At 44.7% G+C, this 9,982-nt stretch overlaps 1 long non-coding RNA gene across 3 annotated transcripts in view; it reads left to right on the top strand.

Annotated features, from left to right (window-relative positions):
- Positions 1-9,982, top strand: part of LOC307025938 — a 59,791-nt gene that overhangs the window by 39,268 nt on the left and 10,541 nt on the right. For all 3 annotated transcript variants that reach the window (XR_013804305.1, XR_013804306.1, XR_013804307.1), the window contains exon 3: positions 206-264. This is a non-coding gene — a long non-coding RNA (uncharacterized lncRNA). The remainder of the gene's footprint in view (positions 1-205; positions 265-9,982) is intronic.

The following is a 9,982-nucleotide window of genomic DNA, read 5'->3' as shown; positions in this document are numbered from 1 at the left end:
TGTGTGTGTGTGTGTGTGTGTGTGTGTGTGTGTGTGTGTGTGTGTGTGTGTGTGTGTGTGTGTGTGTGTGTGTGTGTGTGTGTGTGTGTGTGTGTGTGTGTGTGTGTGTGTGTGTGTGTGTGTGTGTGTGTGTGTGTGTGTGTGTGTGTGTGTGTGTGTGTGTGTGTGTGTGTGTGTGTGTGTGTGTGTGTGTGTGTTGACATAGCTGACAGGTGAGTGACATGTTGGAGTTTCCAGCAGATGGTGTGAGGCCTCTTCTATATCGTGAGTGGGAACATTTAAAGAAAATTGGCGTTCAATTCAGTCGTGTATCCTCAGAATGTGAAATTACTTTCTGACGTGTGTCAACAACACTGAACATCTAATGTATAGATGCTGTTAATAGTATAGTTTAATTACTGTTATTTATCCATCACAACAATTAATGTGATAATGTATGCAATGCTGCGTTACTAATCGTGGTGTGTCATCCATGAATCCGTACTCCAGCTGCCTTTGAAGTACCTTTTCAAACGAACTTCAAAGCTCAGGGACCAGTGCTGGTTTTGCACTGATGTCTTACACAGGGCGAGAAGGGTGTAGCACAAGATATGAAGCCTTTCACTGTGTAGCCGTAGACGCTACTACAGGGCAACCACGGTCACGGTGTTAAAAGGAAGATAGACTTTTAACAAATAACCCAGGTTCTTCAATAAGTGAAAAATAACTGGCCTTATTTATGTTCAAGGTCACAGGATACTGCAGTCCACAGTATCCCACTTAGCAAAGGCAGTGAGGCACACTCATAGTAGTACACACACTCAGTCGGGGAAGGTTGTCTCTGCCTTCCAAAAATGATTCATGTGAGTATTTCTTTGGTCTACCACATGAAGCAACCAAAGGTTTTCAAAGTTACTCTGATTGCAACGTTTTTTTTCAAAACCAAAAAACCGTAAAAGGGGTTTGCAACCACCTGTGACTGGTTCCAATTATCTTGCCATGGACTTGGGATGAAATGAAATGTCTTAACAAAAAACAGCATACCTCCTTTCATGTTTGCAAAACTTGAACTTGAGAAAACAAATCTGCAGCAGAGAAGCAGACTGAGGCAGCTTTATTCACCTTTTAAAACATTAGTATCCATCTGCTTATTCTGCAGCAATGCAACTGAGTTTATTTAATTGGTATGACACTAACAACATATGTGGCCGTAACAAGAGTGTGGTTAAGTGTCAGAGAGTATTGCCGATAGTTACAGAGAGTAAATAAGCTGTACAGTTGTGTAGTGTTGGTAAATGTACAGCGTTGCGCACACACAAGCACTTCTATTAATTCCTTGTTTTATTGTAATGCACAAGGGACATGCACTTGGCCATCAAGTCATTGCATGATTCTGCCTTTGCTTTTGATACGCGGTGATAACAATAACAGTATATCTACAAATAATATTTGTACTTCTGTACTAAGCAGTCACTTGAGGTGATGCTTGTCTGGCAAAAGACACCAGGAGAACATGGATGCAATGTCCCTGCACTGAAGTAGCCATTGCCCTTTGTTCTCTCTAAATGCCACTTTTTTTGCAGCTTAATGATCACAGCATGTCGTTTCAAATGCCATTTGGATATGGAACCACTCAAAGCTCTGATGTGGAGCTTTTATTTTGGTCCATGACAATTTATGCCTGAAAATGCATATTGAAGAATGACTGTATCAGTGCAACGAAATTATGCTCTATCAATCTCACCAGCTCAGACGGTGTTTGAATGAGGCTTTGTATTGCATGGATATAGCCATCTACAGGGAGGTCAACATCAACCACTGAGATCCCTTGCTGATGTTCAGTAAACAGAGATGAGCAAGCAACTCTGAAGGCGTAGTAAATGATGATTCCAGCCGCAGCAGATTGTTTGATCATGTGGCTGTTGGGTGTTTGTGTTAAAAAAACAATTTATTTTCAGTGGCTTCAACCTAAAGAGTCAGCTTTCTTGGCACAGGAGTTGAGGCGATTTTCAGTGACAGGAAGTTGAACACAGCTAGTAAAAATGGTGGTTAGGATAGGGAAAATAATAGTATGCTGAAAAGTCTTTCACATTGTTAGGTACTGTTTATGTTTCCTGTCTGTTGGCATAGACTGTGCACGACAAAAGTGATTAGCGGCGAGTTGTCTGGATCCACTCAGTTCTAAGTAGAGCCACTGCTGGCAGCTGTCTGAGGTGATGCAACTACGCCTCCGGAGAGAAATACAGAACAGCTTATTTATAAAAGCCGAAAGGAAGATGAAAGGACAAAGGCAGCTCGAGTGACCTGTTTGGAGAGGGAGGTTCAAAGTCAACGCGAAGTCATCTGATCTTTACGGGGACAAGGGTAAGATAATGAGCACTGAGAATAGCCCTTGAGAGGGAATCACATGGAGTTCAATTAGGCTTCTCGCCGTTGCTTCTGGCTCAGTCTGACTGCAGCGTGTGCCAGGATGAAGCGTCTTGAGTGTTTCTAATGACAAGAGCACAATTGGAACCCCCATGTTAAACCCAATCTCGAGGATATCCCCTCATAGCCTTGTAAGCAATAAGAGGAGCATGTGGCTTAACTGCTGAAATAAAAGCCCACCATGGAATAGCTTGCTAATTGTTTTCACTTAGTTTTTTGCTGATTTGAACTACTTAATGAGGTTTTTTAGAAAAACTTTTTTCTCAGTGAGGGTCGAAGGTAGGGGGTGTCGTTATCGTTTATTGCTTCAATTTTTTCTCTTAATGTGGGCGTATATGAGTTTTCTGATTAAGGGCTACACAAAATGGGAAATAACAAAAACACATGTTGTTATAGCCCCAAGATGTGTAGCAAAACCCCTCTTTTTATCCTGGTTGGAATTTGTCATTGGAATTCATTCATCTTTTAGACGCTCAGGGCTAAACTAACCAATGTAAGGAGCATACCACTTTAACAATATTTTATCTTCTCTCTCTCAGGTCAGTCCAGTAAACAAAGATTGTAAGATAAATGTAATTTCAAAGTCACATCACCATCTGCTGCACGTACACAAACATACATTTTAAACTCCATCATGTGTAACAGACAGCACTGATAAGCATCATCACTCCAGTGCACTAAACTCAGAGCACTGGAGAGAAGAATTGAAAACAAATTCAATTTGTTTGGGACAATCTTTATTGACCCTCAAGCATCCATCCAACGCAGCTTGTGGTCAGGTGAGCGTCAAGCTGCAACCAAGTGTTAATACTATGAAATAAACAGTTGTTAATCAATTTCAGTTATTTACTTAAATATCATTGAGTTTCCTTGGAGGTGGCATTTAAATCAATACGCATACATATATTAAGTAACTATTGCAGCTGCTGAGTTCTTAATGTGCGAGTTCTAGGCTGAAGCATGTGCTCTTTAAGTCTATACACAAAGTTAATAAAGCAGGGTAATGACCTGAGAATTCATATTGGTTATTATCTTTATTCATATTGCCCGTATTTGTGATACAGACACAATAGGATAGATTGTCATGCCTTCAACCTGAGTATGGAGGGAATGTTTCACCAAATTCCCAACACTATGATTACAATCACGAGTTAATTTCCTCTTGCTTATGAATGAGTGTGGAAGAGTCCTGTAGGAATTGCAAATGTATCTGCAGCTGCGGAATGATAATCATTTGCCAAACATGTCACCATATTCATGAAAGCAGTGCTTACAAATTGCATTAGTGAAACCGATATTGGCTTCATGTGTTGGATGTTTTCCGTAATGATGTTCCTGTATATCCTTTGTGTGTTCTGTTGGTGACTCAAACAGAATTCAGTATAACCCTCTATGTGTCGTCCTCTTACAAAGCTATGGACGATAATAATAATACTTTGTTTTGAATATCACAACTCATAAAACATGGAAATAGAACAAATAAACTTGGAAGGAACATAAGAACAGGGGTAGTAGCAATAATTGGAAAAAAGATAGAAACAAAAATACACTTGATAATAAAAATGAAAATAATAATAGAATGCACAACATTAGAGGACTTATATACAGATTTGCAACGTGCCAGTATAAATCAATAAACACTGCAGCAGCTTAAACATTTTTCTTGTCCGTTATCGCCTCCGACTTCTCTGAGGCTATAAATAAACACGGCAGAACCTACTCTTCCCATGCAGACACAGAATTACCACCTTTTTTCTGATTACGCATTTTTCAGTTACCTCAGAACGTCTTTGCCACGGTGTGACCTTGCTGTGGGTCTTATCTGTGTTGGGAACAACCTCAAGTTCACCCCCCAAAAACACATGATTTCTGTGGGGGGTCAACACACATTCCACAGTCTTTTTATCTCAAATCTAATGGACACCTTTGATGTCAAAATGTAACTAAAAGAGGCATTGTTATACTTTTGGGTCACTATGTTACACTCACACTTCTATTGCCTAGCACTCCCATACAGTATACTCGATATGGTAAGGGTCGTTTCCAACTCATCTCAAAGGGAGTGACCAATAAAAACAAAGCCAGCCAGCCAGCTAACCAATCAGATCAGACTGAGCTCTGGTTTACGACAAAATAAAGACCATTTTGAATATTAAAGCATGGAAAGATATCACCATAGAAGCACAACATGCAAATATTAACCTTAAAACGAGCACAATATGGCTCCCAATTTAGTCATACATAATCTGTGAACCACTTGATCTTTTAGGTAGGCTTCTCTTCTCTTAATGTAGGCAGTTCAGGTTGAGTTTTATGAGAAGAATTGTCAGACGTTCTAACAAGTTACTAGAATTGTGGAGTAGTATTGGTCTTTCTGGTGCAGGTGCATATTGCTTTCAAGAAATTGTGATTTATTACCAAACGCTTTCTCTGCAAGTGGTTGCAAAGGAAGCATGACAATCTTTAAAGTCTTACTACGCCAATTAAATTGATAGGCAGCTTTATTTATACTGTACAGCATAATAATGTGCTTGGATTGAGCTAAGAAAAGCATGAGAATGACATTTCCAAAAGGCAAGCACTAACAACTAGAATATAATAAAGTAAGATATAATAAAAAAAAAAGAAATACAATACTAACGTACATATGGGAAAGGCTGAAAATACAGTCATATTGCAGTTATAATGAAGTTTAAGTTGTCCATGATGTAACAAAGGAAATCCAAGGTTTTTACCAACATTTGAAAGTTGATCAGTTTATTCTTCAGTAACATGAAAAACTTCTAATAATATAAAAAAAGGATTATAAAGATATCACTTAGGACTCACCATATTTCTACCTGCCCTTGTGTCAACGCTGGTTAGCCCATGGACACTATTCCTGCATGAGATATTGACTAAACATAGCTGATGTGTCATAATGAAATTATCCGTTAACTTAAGAATACAAATTAATATAAAAAGCCGTTTTTAGGACCTAAGCTTGGCATGCTCTGCAATTGTCTTGAAAAGATTTTTCACTGTGAACCTCAGTGTTTTACTCCTAGGAAACGGACAAACAGATGATGTAATTGTGGGTTTTCACATACTCCAGTCAAGACCACTATTATGAAAATTCTGAATATGAGTGTGGTGAATATCATTTTTTAACTACCAGGTTCACTAAGGACGTATCCTCACAATTTGCAATTATCACGGAAGCTGTTGACTTTTCTTGACCATTATAATGTCAAACTAATTTCATACTGGATTTAGCAAACAACAAGAATAACGAGCGATCCTATTGGCTGACCTACAGTGGCCTTTGATATGACGGGGCTCGGTGGTATATTAACAAAAGGACGGCGATAAATCATAATAACAGCTGGAGTTGACTTTAAATTTATGGCTATGATTTTTTCTCATGAAGTCATTTGACAAAAAGTCCTTTCTCACTGTGGGGGAAACGTCAGTGAAATTGATTTGGGGGCAGAGGAACTGAGGGTGTAGACGGACACCATAATTCATCAATTTTTAATTCTAATTTGCAGCAGATCCCCTGAGATTAGCAGAGATATAAAGGAAGTGGCACTGCTTCTGACACACTACACTCTGTGACAAAAGGCTTGACTATGGATACTGTTATTGTGGATTGGAGAAAAGGGCAAATCACATTTTGGGGTTTTCAGAAACCATTTTCCAACATGCTTTCCAAACCCATTCATTCGTTCCCCCCCTCCCCCGTATGGGCATGTTTATGTTTGGAGAGAGCTGAACACGAGCAGTCGTGCATGAATTGACAGCTACCTGTTTGCGTTCACATCACAAGGCGATTTTATTTATTTTGTCGGTTCAAATGCAGCACGTGAACCGTTCCTGCGTTCATAATCAGCCGTGACATTACAGCTCAGTAGCTCACATAATGGAGGTCTCTCCTGATCACACTTTAAATATTCATGTGCTGCCGGTGTAATTCACACACTGCAACAGCTATTGCCTTGTTTCCTTCATGGGGCTGACTCCAGCTCTGGATCTCCATGTCATACTACTCCAAGCTTTCTCTGGGGTGTTTGTTTACAGCTCGCTGCTACAGTCACTGCGATGGAAAACTGCCTGTAATCTGAGAAGCTCCCGCCTTTCTGGCTGGCTCCCGGCCGGAAAATCTATGGGTGTTGATTGACACTTCAGTAATAGCCTATCAGATAGCGCTGTGGGCGGGACATTGCTCGTGTACACAGAGTGGTGACTGCAGCCAGAGAAACGGCCGCATCAGAGCCAAAGTTCTCATTCATAACACTCCGTTCGATGTCTCACTATGGGATGCGCTTCATCGCGGAGCAAACAGAAGCATCAATCTCATTACGCCAATTCTGATTGGCTGGTGATCTTGACGTCAGCGTCAGGGAATCCACCCACCCTATAAGTAGCTTGCGCCACGTCGCAGCGTCATTTAAACACCTCTTCTCGCTTCAGAGCACATTTCGATAGATCGGTAGCCGGGCTAGCTTAACGGTCCACAGACTGAACCCAAAGCTAACTTTCGGTCGACGGGCGCTCGCCGGCTACTTTTCTGCTTCGCAAGGAGACTGTTAATCTACCTCGCCGTTTCTTTCTTCGGAAATAAAGGTAAGGTTTTGATTTTTCAAGCTAGAAACACACCTGTTGCTAGCTTGCCTTCCCTCACTACCGACACCACGGTAGCGAGGACGTTTTTTATTTTTCTCTCTCACACCAGAGGAGGGGAAGATAAAAAAACATACCAGTTAATATTCTTTGAGAATAAAATCCTACACCTTCGCTTTTTCTCCGGATTAACGACAGGTGGGGAAATCATTTTTTTCTCAGCAACGTACCTGTTACGAGCGGCTCCTCTCCACGCCGTCACCACGGCTAACAAGATGGACGCTTCTCTCCCTCACACCAGAGGAGTCAGGGACTCGGAGGCTCGGCTCTGCGGCTGCGGGTTGAAGATATCAGGCACAGACTCACACCAGGTCTGCTCGTCCTGCCTCGGGCTGGAACACGCCCAGGAGGCTATCGACAACCCCGGCTCGTGCGGGCATTGTGCCCGCTTTACCACCAAGAGCCTCCGCCAACGGCTAGCAAGCCAAGCTTGTCGGGACAGGACCCCCTCATGTCCACTGATTCGCCGGCCGGCAATCAAGACATGGAGGCGTCCGCCGCAGAAATTGAGCCCCGCGCTGTGTCAGGCTGGGGCTCAATAACAGCGGCAGCCGCTGAACCGGAGCCCCGCGCCGTGTCAGGCTGAGGCCCGGTGGCGGCAACAGCTGCGAGAGCGGAGCCCCGCGCTGTGTCAAGCTGGGGCTCCCAACTGGACCACCTCACCATGGTCTCGCCCGCGGAGGATGTCATGGAGTTGGACTACATGGAGGACGAAGAGGATACCTCTGAGTTCCTCCTGTCCGACTCAGATGAGCAAGAAGATGATATCTTCGTGTCATCAGCTCAGGCTGCAAATCCGGGAGCGATGGCTGCTCTCCCGGGCGATAGCGCACCAGCTTCGCCCTGTCTGAGCATGGACCTGCAGGCCGTATGTCAACGCGGAGGATGTTCTCGACATGCCTATCGTTCCCGAGGGTATTTTCGGCTCCGCTTTAGTCTCGATGCAGCGGAGGTGTGAGTCGAAAAAGAAGGAAGACGAGGCCCTCCACCTCTGTCTCCCCCGAAGGGTCCAGCCGCTACCTGCGACGGTCTCGCGGCAGTCCTTCGCCCAAGTTGCCTCACGTCCTTCCCGGTTCAAGGTACCGAGGCAGCAGAGGCACAGCCCGCCCCGAGTCCCCGACCCAGGCAGGAGACGAGGACGAGCTGGCCGAGAAAATCTCCAGTTCCGGCAGCTGCCGCTCAGGCACAGCCGACTCCGATTTTCAGTCACCAGTCTAGGAAGAAGAAGCGGGCGGCCTGACTGCCTCCTCTCCTTTCCTCGGTGACAGAGCTGGAAGTTCCCTGTTCCCCAGCTCCAGATGTGTTTTCGGGGGGGCCACCAGGCCCCCATCTTCCCATCGCCTCGAGTGATGCCGCAACGCCATCCTCAAGTTCTCGCCAGAAGGGAAACGGACTTAATACCAGAGACAGCGAGTTCTGCTATCTGCCTAAGTCACAAAAACACATGTCACAAATACCGTTGTTTTCAAATAAAACATTTTTCACTGTCGCATCCAGGCTTTAAACCGAGGGCACAGTCCAAAAAAAAGAAAAGAAAAACAATAAAAAGTCTTTCACCTGTCCCTCTTTTGAGAGCAGCTACGGCCGATCTCAAAAGGCGGATAATAGACGGGTCTGTGAAGGCACCACCGCCACGCGCATGCGCAGTGCTGGGTGTAGCTGTGAAGACACCACCGCCACGCGCATGCGCAGTGTCGGCTGGGGTTATCAACCTGGGGTACCGCCGTGTTCAGATGCTAGAGGACCCCATAACACAACAAATAGAGACTCAGAGGGAAAGAGACCTGACATCTCTGCTCGCTTTAAGGAGTGAAAGGTGGAAGATGCTCACAGCTTCTGCTTGGGTTTTCAAGACAGTAACACAGGGCTACAGGCTCCAATTCGCTGTCACCCCCCCTCGCTTCTCGGGCATTCTGTATTCACAAGCCCGGGGAGAGTCGGCCCATATTCTGGAGCGAGAGATTCTCTCGCTACTAGAAAAGAAGGCTATATCTATAATACCCGCCGAACAGAGTCAGAGCGGCTTTTATTCCAAGTATTTCCTCGTTCCCAAACGGGGAGGGAACGGAATTCGGCCAATACTAGATTTGAGAGCTCTGAACAACTATCTCAAAAGATACAAATTCAGAATGCTCACTCACACATCTCTGTTGCGTCTCGTGCGACAAAACGACTGGTTCACATCAGTCGATCTGAAAGATGCGTATTTCCACATTCCAGTATATTACCCACACAGGAAATATCTGAGGTTCGCATTTCAGGGTGTCTGTTACGAGTACAGAGTCCTTCCCTTCGGTCTGTCTCTCAGTCCAAGAGTGTTTGTACAATGTACGGAACCCGCAATAGCCCCGTTAAGACAACAGGGTATTCGCCTGGCAACCTACCTGGACGACTGGCTGCTTCTCGCACAGTCGGAACAGGAGGCTATTACGCAGAAGAATGTCCTCGTAAAACACCTGCTCGATCTGGGTTTCATAATAAACACAGAAAAGAGCATGTTGTCCCCAGCCCAGACTGTACTCTTCCTGGGTCTACGCCTGAACTCGGTGCCCTTTACAGCCCGCCTGTCAGCAGAAAGAGTGAAAGCTTTCAGAGCTTGCCTCGCTCATTTCCGGCTGCGCAAATATGTTCTCTTCAGATCATGTCTGCGGTTACTGGGGCTCATGGCTTCAGCCATCCTGGTGGTACGACTGGGACGCTTACACATGAGGGAGTTTCAGCGCTGGGTAGCTGCCCTCAGACTAAACCCTGCGCGTCATGGCGCGCGGAGAGTGATGGTCACTGTGAAATGCGTAATGGCACTGCGCCACTTGCTGCACCCGACTTTTCTAGTACGGGGCGTGCCTATGGGTGCTGTCCTATCGCGGAAGGTGGTCACCACCGACGCATGTCTGACGGGCTGGGGAGGTATTTA

The sequence above is a fragment of the Notothenia rossii genome (genome assembly GCF_949606895.1).
Source record: "Notothenia rossii genome assembly, chromosome: 12".
Classification (NCBI taxonomy): domain Eukaryota; kingdom Metazoa; phylum Chordata; class Actinopteri; order Perciformes; family Nototheniidae; genus Notothenia; species Notothenia rossii.
This window is presented reverse-complemented; position numbering and strand designations above follow the sequence as displayed.